This window comes from Pelodiscus sinensis, chromosome 5 (assembly GCF_049634645.1).
Source record: "Pelodiscus sinensis isolate JC-2024 chromosome 5, ASM4963464v1, whole genome shotgun sequence".
Lineage (NCBI taxonomy): Eukaryota > Metazoa > Chordata > Testudines > Trionychidae > Pelodiscus > Pelodiscus sinensis.
In genome coordinates, this window is record NC_134715.1 from 28,168,809 (window position 1) to 28,181,168 (window position 12,360).

Genomic DNA, 12,360 nt, shown 5'->3' on the forward strand with positions numbered 1-12,360 from the left:
CTGTTGGCCTGTTAATTACTGAACATCTGCAGTCTGCACAGAGTGCTTTTGTTTCTGTGTTTATGTATGCTTTTCATGGAGCTTTGAGATGTGAGTTAGAAAATAAAATGACACCATTTAGCAATATGGTGCAAATAAAGACTATCTAAAGTGAAACCTCTATGTGAGTTAGAAATATGAGTTGTAACTAGCATGTTGGTAGATGTCTTCAAAATAAACTAGAAATTTGTCCATAGCTCAGAACATAATCAATCGTTCTTCTTTTTTCACAGTCTGAAAAAGCTTCCAAGGCTGATGTGGTTTTTGGAATCTTGGTGTTTGTTTTTAGTGCAGGATTACTTGGAAGAATAAATATATTTTCCTGGTCATTTTAGAAGGACTTTGAGTTTTCACATCAGACTATCGTTTTAAAAACACACAAAGCCACCCCAACTAAGTCCCTTACATTTGAAATTGCTTCAAGGAATTTCTTCACACCTCCCCAAGATTCTCTGATAATCTGAGATATTATGTCACAACACCCTTCTGTGAAGACGCATTGACAATTTACTATGCAGTTTTTTCTCCAGATGATAGCCTCTGTTGGGATTACATCCTCCATTTACAGCAGTTGTGCTCAATCGTAGGTCCTCCAGTTGTCCTCTCCCCATTCAGGCAGGACAGATGCTGAGCAGAATTGGAGAGGCCAACTCTGCTAGGGAAGATGCAGGCACTATCTCAGCAGCCCGCAGCAATGACCTTTTGCGTTGGTGGGCAGTTGAGTGGGCTTGACTCCCGCAAAGCCAAAAATGTCCCGGATATAACAATTGGAGGCGAGGATAGTCGCTGGACCAGGGATCAGATCCTTCGTTGGCATCCACGAGGGCTATGTTAGTTCCATGCAGCGAGTAAAAGGGAATTAGTAGGCTACCATTTTTATGGCGATTGGTTTCCACCTGGCGTGCACAGTTCCGATTTTATAAACAAAAGAGGATAGGGGACAGGGTTAGGAGTAACACCTAAATCAACTTCCCAGTCCTCCTCATAATAAAAAACACTAGTTAGATTCCAGCCAAAAACATTATTTGTGCTATTGTACCAATCCTTAGTAACATTTTGATTGAGTTAAAAATGCCCAAAATATTCATTTAAAAGGTACAATTGTGCTGAAAACCAACATCGATGGGTGGACCGATTTGGAACTTTGCATTTTGCTGCACATCGTGGGGTACCCCTGACAAATCTACCTCCTACTCAATTTTGTGTAGATCAGCGGTATAGGGTAATGTTAACAAAAGGAAACTTAGGGTGGGTGCTAGAGTGGGGAAAGAAAATAGGGTCATATTTGCATACCAATTTGGATAGGAGTTTAAAAAATTAAGATAAATGGGTGTAACAAAAAGTGGGGGTTCACCAGCATGGCGAACTGGAAGGGAACAAACTAAACAGTCTGTTACGTTTCCTTGGACTGTGTACGCCTTCATTCTTCAATGGTTGATGAGTTATCCTGAAAAACAACACATATGCGACTTGGTTGCTGTTAGGATCGTTTACTTAACCAATTATGATGAACTAAAACTAGATTTCGGTTGTCTTGGTTTTGGACCCAATAGGTGTTGGGGTACTGGCTAACCTGCTTGATGACAGTAGATGACAGTCTTTTGTACCACTGGCCTTGGGCTCCGTGACCCAAACCTTGTCACTCTGGTGGCATTTTGGAGTCCACTGAGGCGGTGTGGCCATCTGGATATCGGGCGGTCTGGAAAAGGATCAGTTAATACACAACACAACCTCATCTAGGACTAGATGCCATCCTTTAAAGTCTGGATTTGTATTGGCTAATCGGAGTCCGTGCTTTAGAGTACCAATTTTTCTTTCTACAACTTCATTACTTTCAGTATGGCATTTTAAGTGAATATGGTGACAGACGTTGAATTTTGCAAATAGATATTCTAGCTGCTTTGCATTAAGTGGCGGGCCTCCATTGGTTTGGATTTCATATGGAATTTCCCCAGTGACTTATACATTTAATAATTGCTAACCCAACTGCAGAGGCATCAGTTCACCTCATAGGTAGGCACTACAACTGTCGTGTGCCAAGATCGACCACTACAAGTGCTTTTGGGTATTGTTTTGCCCCCGGGAGGGGACCAAGGAGATCAACCTGCCATGTCAGACCTGGTTTAAAATATTTTGCCTGAAAGGTCTCTGCATTATATGTAGCTCAGTTCATGGCTTTATATTGATGACAATGTAAACAGTTGTGACTGACTTGTTGCCATGTTTTTTGAGAAATCTCGGGCTTTTAACTTAAGGCGTAACGCTTACATGCATTATAATTGGTTTGTGGACCCCAATGTCCCCATTCAGCATGTAGCCATTGAGCTAAAGCTGATGTATTTGCTGGGCTAGACGCTAACTGCATTATATTCTCATCTACTTGTGCTGATTCTGTTGGTGTGGGTGCCTCCCATGTTTTGGGATTTTCACTTTGGAGGCATTGATCTGGGCACGTGTGTGCCCAATGAGTATCGGGTTTGTGAGATGGACAATGGGTAACGAACCATGTTTTCATATGTGCGGCTGCTTTAGCTACAGTGGGTTCCCAAATTTCGGGGTGCTTTTGAAGGTGATCCGGTCTCTATTAAGATTTTAACATTATACGTGGAGTCAGTTCCCAAAATGGGTGTTACGCCTTTAGGATGACTGGTGACTACACTAGCTGCGATGGCATTGGCTTTTTGGGCTCCAGTATTGGGGTAGGTTTATTATTAACTGCTCACATTTTGTACAATAGTAGCCTGCCTTGTGGCCTAATTTGGTACTGCCATCTGTAAAAATCCAAGGTTCTAGTTTTGATTCTATAAATGTATAGAAATGTATGCTTCTTTTGATAAGTGTGTTCAGGTGCTGGTAATGTGTTTTTTATCCCACTGGAGCCATACAATGATGGCTGTTGAGGAGTTTTTCCCACATGGGCTGCGTTCCATTACCACAATACCCCCTCTGTGTTTTAAGCCACTTAAGGCTGTCCACTAGTGGGGCTTCTAGAATTCCACAATGACTTTTTTTCCCCACATTGCACCAAACTGTAGTGCTAATAATAGGGTACCATACAGTCCATAATTCTTTTCAGGTCCCTGAAGTGATTTTTAAGGCTTGGTGTACTAATTGGTCGTCCTGAGGGACTTCCATTATGAGGTGTGTGGGGGACCAATTAAGTTTTACCTTGATATCGAAAGTTGGATTAAAATGGGACAGTGGCTGGGGGAGGGGGGAAGGTAATGTAACTTATTAACCATTTTAACGCAGTATGCTGCAGGTTCCCCCAGCTTACTGTTGTTCGTTTCCCTCTTATGGTTTTTTGAATTACAGCTAAAGCATGTGCAGCCCCTGGAGGAAACAAGTGTCGCTGATCATTTAAAACCCCTAGAATGCTTTGGACTTCCTTGTTTTAAGGTGGGTGCTTTTGTGACCCATTTCTCAAGCTCTGAAGTCTCTGGGCTTTCAATGATGGCTTGGTTGGGGGTTATTTTTAGGCCCAGAAAGGAAAAGGTGGGACTCGGGACCAGTTGGCTTTTTTTTTTCATTAATTTTCCACTGATCCATCCCACTGATCATCCCCTAAAGCCTTCACCACTTGCTGTGTAACTTGAGCTGCATCTTCTCGGTTACTTCCTATTACACAAATATTATCTATGTAAGACAGAAGTCTACAAGTGGTTGGAACTATAACTTGGCTCAGGGTAGTTAAGGTGGCAGTGCTAACACTTGGCGAGTTACAATAGCCTTGTGGACGCACGCACACCATGGATATATTTGGCCATTAAATGAGAAATTGAGGATGCCTTCAGTACCTCGCATTGGCACCTGATAGAATGTATCCTTTAAGTCTAAAGTTGAGCCCCATCAAAGATGCTTCAATCTCAGGTAGGCTAAGTGGGGCGGTAAAAGGGATTTTTTTCTACACATTCATTGGCTTACCTATAGTCTATAATGAAGTGATATTCTGGTTTAACGGGAGGATTTGGGTTTCTTTCTTCCCCATCCAGGAGATAAAAATGGTCCAGGGCCAGCACATACTATTTTCCTTTCGTCTAACAGTTGGGCTATAAGTTTGGTTATATATTTCGTTCCCTCTTCTGAGGTGTGAATAGGTTTAAACGGCCAATTAGTACAGGCTTTTAATTTTGGTTCGTGTACGGGAACCATAACGGTTACTGGGAGACTTTCTACTAGCTGCTGTTTTAGCCGCAGCTTTCTAATTTCGTCAATGCCCTATAAGTTTGTTTCCCAAAAATGCCTTGTTCTTATGTTCCTTGCCAGCCCTGCATACTTTCACAATGACCCCTTCTGATTGTTGGGCATGATGTAGGCCCTGAACCCAAAGTTTTTTTACTCGTTTTTCTCATGGGGAAGTGAGGGGTGAATAATGGTGATCTGAGCGCCTGTGTCTATTAAAAATCTTTTTGGTTGGGGTGATCCTACTATATTTAAACATACATATGGGCGCCTGTCCTCTAAGGTTTCTTGTTGGTCGGCCGGATGACATTCAGCCTCTACTCATTTTTTGGAAGGTGATCACTGGGGGCCCAGGTTTTCCAACCCAATGTTACTGCTATGTTTTCTTGTTCTTCTTCTTTAGACATGGTTCTAACCTTTTCTTTTGTGAGCCTTGGCCTAATAGAAAGCCAAACAGTGATCTTCCATATTTGGATCACATGGGTGGCTGACTTTGGTTTTGTGTCAGCTGGAAATGCTTCCCTTTGTTGGGGTCTGGGTATTTCTATTTGGCTTGCCACTTGATATATGTGAGGGAGGTTATAACCTTCTACTGTGTGAAGCCACATCAAAATTCCAGAGTCCCTTTTAATCATCCTGTCCACTGCTGCCTGGATGGCCCATCCTGATAAGGGGATTTGGCTAGGGTCTGTGATAAACCGGAAGGGATTTGGTAGCGCTTGTTGTGCAGGTGTGAGTCCTAACGGGATGACTCGAGCATCCCAAATCTTAATACTAAAACCGGCACAGGCATACATTAAATCTTCCCTGGTAATAATGGTCCCTTGCGGGGCAGCTTTGGACTGAAGTGACCTGCCTAACACCAAACTCACTAATCCGGGGACCGTCAATGGGTACACCGCATTGCCTGCTACTAGTGAGTTTTTGCCTGCTCCTTTACTGCAAGTCGGGGCTCTCACTAGGTGTTCTGCTTCTTCTTTGTCTACTAACTCTGACCCATTATTTAAAGTTACACGTCCCAACCACACCACCAAAGGCTCTCCTGCATTACGTTGCGTGTCCTCTAAAAGGGCTTTTAATTTGGTCTTAGACCGGGTGCGTAGGACCGTGACCTGGTTAGTAAGTCCAGTTGCTGTGTCATAAGTCATTTTTGTGACGGCTACCGGGAATGCCTCCACCTCAGGCTCTTTCACTGAGGGTGGGGCGGTTGGTGCTTTTAATTTTTCGAGAGCTTCCCATGGGTAAGAGGGGAGGCTCAGCTTCTTTTTCTGGGGTCACATCTACATCTTGGCCGGGACTGTTAACCTTGGCCCTCTGCAGAGCGCCACACATGGCAAAACTTAGTGCTGCGTGGCTTGAATCTAATTTCTGGAGGGTCTTTTTAAACATGACCCACAAAACTTCTGCTACTTTTTCGGGTTTAAATTTATCAGGCTTTAGTTTCCTTTGTTCTCGAGTTTCTTCCAATTTTTGGACTAATTCTGTTAAGAGGGTGTGTCCTGGACTACCAGGGGTAACGGGGGTAGTTGGGAGGGTGGCTGACACGTGGCCACCGGATTTCTTTAAGATTTTTTTTTTCCACGGCAGTCAAAAGCTTCGCCAGGTCTGTTTCGTTTCCTTTTGATTCTGTTGTTACACAGGTGGGGCTTTTAGTTTCATCCTCCGGATAGAACGTGATAGAATGGTGTGTCCGTAGCAAACAACCTTAAGATGGCATTGTTAGGGGGGCTGCCCATGTTTTAGAGGCTTGCCCAGTTCTTACTTTTCTATTAAAGATCATCGAGGGGTTGTTTTCATTACTTTCCAATTTGTGATACGTTAAATGGCAAAACACATTTTCTGGATTTTTCACTTGGGGGGCCTGCTTGCCCAGGGACACTGGCCATATCCTGTTCGTGACTCCATGTTGGTTCTCGGTTCGGTAAAATGGCAGGAGTCCCAGAGGCTTATGGCCAAATACCCAGTGAAAATACCGAATGATGGCAAGACAACAAGTTTTATCAAAGAAGGAATGATTTATTAAACTGAACAACTTAAAATGAGCAAATTACCCAATATTTGCCACAGAACAATGGAACCACAGCAATTTTTAAAACTCTACCTAAGTTACAGCTAAGTCAAATATATACACATTTCAAAAACTGTTTCTTTAACACTGACAATAGCAAAGGTAAAAGTTACCACTGAGCATTATATTTTCTAACCTGTCTCTTTTAAACCACTTAACAACAAAGAGGGTAAATTAAATACTTACGAACTCAGCAACAACAATAGCACAAAGACATACAAGGAATCGGAGCATGCTTGAGATTTGTACACCCCTTTTTAGATTCGGTGGGTGGGAGGTGGCCTTTGGGTGATCAGTCCTAAGCCAGACTCAGATTCTGTCTTCCAATATTTGGGAGTCCTCCCCGAGCTTAGGGCTAAGGGGTTTTTATGTTGTTGCCTATTACCAGAGTACAAACAATGGGTGTGGTGTGCTGGACTCTTGACAAGCTCCATTTTATTGGTAGATAAGCCTTGTTGCTATCCATGTGACGTGGTGAGGTTGCTGAGGTAGATCTTGGCTATGCCCGCAAGGCCTGGCCAAGAGAACCCATACTTGACAGAATCCACAGCACCAGACATGTATTTGATTACAGATCTGAGACCCTTCGCTTCAGGGCACAGTTGAAGGGTACAGAATGCAGCATGAACACTGCTGGTTAAGCGTATTAAAGGGTTTTCAGGCCTTACCACTTCTATATCAAGTCTCCTAGTGCTTTTCTGATGATATTCCAGGGTAGAGCCTTCAGGGCAAATGCAGATTCAGTCTTGTAATGAGTCCATTCTTGAATGAACAGTACTGCTTCCTGCAGCTTCTGCCCCTGCGATGAGCATGGGGGACCTCCTGCTGCTGGCTGTACCAGGTCCCCCCAATAATCCCCTGCGTCGCATAGCTTGGAGAAGGGAGCGATAGGAGGTGGAGCAGGGGCTGAACTTGGGCATTGGGATAGAGTAGGGGCAGACCGGAGTGGGGATAGGAAAAGGCAGGGCAGTGCTTGGGGCAGGAGGGGAGGTGCCACCAGCCCTGCACCCCCTCAGACTGGCCCTAACTGAAATCGTTTTGTTGTTTTTTCCCAAGGAAAGTCAAATATTGCTCTGTCATGGATGCAAGATTCCCATTTGATGCCTGAGGGTGAGATCCAGCAAAACTGACCAAAGCTTGTCTGCTGCGGCTTGTGCAAGATGCCAATCCAATATATAACGCTTTCTGCTTCCCACCAAGGCTTCAGACTTACTCTTCTGTCAGACATCCTCTGTCACTTGTTGTTGTTTCTGTAGGTGTGCTCAGCTTAAAAGAGGAAGGGAGCAACGTTTTCAAAATATTTAATTCCCAGAGTTGTCTCTGAAAACAAGTTCCCCTGCTTAGTTGCAGCAATCTGCAGAGTCAGCTTTTCCACAAATGGAAAAGAGTGGACTGAAGCTGTTTGTTCCAATGGGCAACACAAGTAAAAATATTTTAAGACACTGTTTACAAATTTGTTCTTAAGACCACAGCAAGGATTCCATGTGGATGTGTGGGTGGAGTGGGAGGTGTATGGTATAAAGATTTTTATCAACGTGAGCTGGGAATGGATGAATAACTCATGGCTGCTAACCCCGGACACTAAATATTATACTGTTTCTCATGTACAGTATTAGCACAGTTTTTCTTTGATGGTGAAAGAGCTGGTATATACTAAATTTACAACTATTGGTTCTGCTGTTGTGAAGGCACTAGATGCATATTTATAAACTGTTGCTACTTCTTGTCATTTAGGAAACCAATGGATTTATAATATTGTCTGAGAAATGGACCACAGTAAAGATGCAAATGGTGAAGGGGCTTCTCGGGAGGCGGGGAGGCACCAACTATATGCCTCCCCAGCCAAGGGGAAGGGCCGGAACAGCGTCCCTTCATCCCAAACCCCACCTATCTTTACCCTTGTTTATTCCTTCCCTGACCTTGCTTTGCCTTTGCCCCCTCCTTGCACCCTGATGAGGCAGCCCAGAAGATTAGCAAAGCTGGAGGCCAGTGGTGGTGGGAGGTGTCTGCATCCTGTGTCGCGTTATTGGATTTTAAAGTGAGCAGACGGGTGGTGTTGACCCCAAATTCTGTACAAAGGGGGCTATGTGAGGTGTCAAATGAAAGCTTATACATAGAATCAGTAGAACATGCTACTCCTGTACTTGTATGTGGAGATATGAATATGGGCTCTGTTCTTGTATTATAAATGTTCTGTCTGGGAGGGAGCAATAGGCCTGGACTGCCTATTGTGAGGAATGGTAGTTCAGTCAATGGCTGTGCTAACTAGCACGGCTTCATGGACAGTGGCTCTGAGTGGCCAATACGCACCTGAGGAATGCGTCTGGAAGCCTGCAGACTAGCCAGGGCCTCATGGGTGCTTGCATGTGAAACACACATAGGTCACTTGATCATGTGACCAGCTCCAATTTGGGAGATACCAGGAATATAAAAATCTCATGAGGGCATCTCCATCTTGTCTTCAATCTTGCTCCTGATTCCAGGTGCATCCTTGCTAGGGACAGAGCCAGGAAGGATTGCTGACCCATCCTAGTACAGGATGTACACCAAGAGACTTCTAAGCTAGCAGTTTGTAACATTTCTGCTAAGAGCCTGCATCAAGAACTTGGTGATTGTTAAGGAGAATATATTACATACATCAATCTTACTCTGAACCTTTTCTTTCTTTTATTAAACCTTTTAGATTTTAGATCATAAAGGATTGGCTCTGTGCTTTTGTGGGTATGATCTAAAGTGTAAATTGACTTGGGACCGTGGTGGTTCTTTGGGACCAGGAGGATCTGTTTGGATTTGGTGAGATCGGGTTTTATAACCTCTCACCCATGTATATTGTCCGGCGGCTGATTGTGGCACAGGGAAAGCTGGGGTTCCTGAGGGGTTTTGCTTGTGAGGCTTCCTGATGGCCAGGTTGGCAACTGAAGTGCTCTATGTGACTGGTTTGTGGCTTATTGGGGAAAGGTCTCCAGTCGAAGGCTTTAGGTAGCCCTGGTTTTGACAAATTTGCCCTGAGCTGATGCCCTCAGCGGTGCCCAGGCTGGGCCCGGTCCCCGTCACACCCTGTTATAATCCTGTTACAGTTTGGGCCTTTTCACCATCCCCTGGAAAACCGTTCCACAGGTTGACTGTGAAGAAATAATTATTTTAAATCTGCTGTCTAATGTCTCTAAATTTCATGGTGTGAGCTTTTTGTAGTGTAGCCATGTCAGTCTGCAATTTTAAAAACAATGAATAGTCCTGTGGCACCTCAAACTAACAAATATATGGTATCGTGAGCTTTCGTGGGTAAAATCCACTTAATCAGATGAGCTGGAGTGGAAATAACAGAAAACAAGATATTTATAACGGGGGGAAGTTCCAGTCAATTGTAGGATCAGTGCTAATGACACTAAGTGAGCTGGAAGTACAGGAGACCCCCAAAATGTGACTACCCGAGTTGCGACCCTCTTCTTGTAAGTGCGGAAGGGTCCGAAAGCCCCCAATTTATGTCCTCGTCCCACATTTATGATGGCGCATGATGCCTATCATAAATGAGAGTTTGAGTTACAATGTCCCTGACTTGCAACACTTTCCCAGGAACCAATTGCATCGCATGTCGGGGGCCGCTTGTATCGTATTCTTAGCTTTTAATGTAAAAATGCAGTAAGGCAGGGGAGACTGGTTGTATAATGCAACATCCATTAATGTCTTTGTTAAAGCCCAGGGAAACTGTCAAATTTGTAGATGAATACCAATTCCATACACTCTCTTTAGTTGGCTGGTGAAATTCCTTTGAAGATAGCCTCCTGTATAATTTCCCATTGACTTAAAACTTCAGGAACATGTTATCAATTGACTTTTTTATTGGGGAATTTTCATTTAAAAGAACAACTCCAAAGCGTAGACAAATGACTTAATTAATATGCTGTCCTATATTGGTGTGACTCTTTTTCTGTTTTGTTGACTTGTTAGCAAAACTGTAGAGGATTCAAGAGTATCACTGAAATCATTTTCTTTTTCCAGGTGTGTCAGGGAATAATCTTCTACCAAACATCAGCATATTACTTCAGAAAGAAGTATTGCCTTTCTCTTTTCCATGTCTGTAACTGTAGGGTTTAAACTTATTTTGTTGCAACTTAGCAATATAAGGGAACAGGGAAACGCTCCCACTGTTTCTCATGTTCACAATGAAGTCTAATGCCCTCCTCCCCACCACTCAAAAAAAAAAAATTTCCACATGTTCTGCTTTTTAATTGTGGTTTTCTTTGGAAAAAGTTGTGTTTTGTAAAACACACAACTGTATCTTGCTGTTGAATTACCAGGGGATCAGCTCAGTACTTCTGCTATAAGTGATGTTTCTGTTAAATTTTCTGCAACGTACAAATGAAGTGTTGAATTTTAAAAACATCTTCAAAATAAAGGATTTTATGTGCAAACTGTCCATTTTGATAGAGAATAGGATTTTAAAAGCACTTTGTATACCAATATTCGTACTCTAGTGGACTCTGTTACAGCCATTAAAATATACACAGTTACACAAGTTGTACATTTAAACTGTATTGTGGTAGTTGGTGATGATACTAAGTGGAGTCAAAATACTGTGTACTAACTCTAACACTGAAGTAACACAATGGTCTGTTTCTTCATAGATACCATACTTATACAGTAAGTACAGTATCTGAGCTTTGTGATCCATAGTGGATACAAGAACTCTTAAACACAATTCCCTTTTGAGCATTTGGCCCCAAATCCCACTGACTTCAGTGGGAGTTTGGTGTCTAATTACCCTTGAGAATCTGGTTCTCATGGTCAAAGGAAAGTGGGGAATTTTCAATGTTGTTTTGTGTTACCTTCACTTTGAGAAGACTCATATTTTATATCAAAAGTTCAAGATAATAGAACATTAGAACTCTAAAGGGGTTAAAAGAATTGTATTAAAGTGTGAAAATTACAGATGTGGCAAAGCTTGGAAAAGTATATGTAGATCAAATGTGCTGCTAGCAGTATCAGAACTTCAAAATTTGGCTGCTACAGCAGCCAGCCCCTAACTCATGCTTGTAGAGGTTACAAATTCATCTGGATGTAACTATAGGTTGAACCTCCCTGGTCTGGTCCTGAACAAGGGGATTTGCTGGACCAGGACAGGTCCCTCCCCTCATGGCCTGTGCTGCCCCGGGCTAGGGCTCCAGCCCCAGCCCCAGCCCCGTTGCCACGTGCCCAGCCAGTGATTCCCAGGCCAGAGCTCTCTAGCTGCTGCCAGTCCCGTTGCTGCTGTCCAGGCCCAGAGCTCTGCTGCCTCTAGCCAGGTCCAGAACTCCACAGCATGCCACCCTCCACCCCCCTTGCCTCACTCCTGCCCCACCACCACACCTCCCTGTTCCCAGACTCTGTGGTCTAGAAACATCTGGGGTTTTATACCACTACTGATCATCCTGAAAATATTTCAGGATGAGACCCAATGGGCAAATTCTGGTGATGTCACAAAACCCTCCATCTTTGCTATCATGGTTACCAGAATGTTACTGGAATCCTTAATATTGCCTTTGAGTTCAATCCTTAGTTTGTAAGTTTTCGCTTGCCAATCAGGCATGTGTATATAGAAAAAATATGAATTAGATGCTAGTTAAAATTGCTTCTAAGTCTGTCACTTCGGAACATTGCTTCATAAAACTCCTGCATTACTTTCAAATAGATGTGGAGTGAGGAACATGCATTGGTAGCAGGTCAGTCATGGTAGGGAAGGGAGGCTGAGTACTTGGATGAAAGACCTCTAAGAATTCTCTCCTCTTGTGGGTTCCAGGACAAGCTGAAGAAAGTTATTTATGGTGTCTACAAACTTTATTCAGATTTGAACCTGCAATTTTACCAAAACTAAACAGTGGAAGTCACAGAGGTATTTTTCAACATAAGCAAATTATAATTTAAAGCCCCCAGCCCAAGCAAATTATAATTTAAAGCCCCCAGCCCAAGCAATGCAAATTTAATGCTGCTCACACGGGCACTAGGTTGGCAGGAGACACTCTCTTGCTGACATAGCTTACGTTTCTTGACAAGGGGGTGTAATTATACTAATGAGAGTTCTCCATTCAGCACAG

The 12,360-nt window shown here is 43.3% G+C and overlaps 1 protein-coding gene across 3 annotated transcripts in view; it reads left to right on the top strand.

The window, feature by feature from the left end:
- SGMS2 (sphingomyelin synthase 2) overlaps window positions 1–12,360 on the top strand; it is a 63,000-nt gene that overhangs the window by 8,538 nt on the left and 42,102 nt on the right. The window contains exon 2 of one of the 3 annotated variants that reach the window (XM_075929704.1): window positions 3,355–3,438. The exons of the other annotated variants lie outside the window; for them this stretch is intronic. The gene's annotated coding sequence lies outside the window, so the exon portion shown is untranslated. The remainder of the gene's footprint in view (window positions 1–3,354; window positions 3,439–12,360) is intronic. 3 annotated transcript variants of the gene reach the window in all.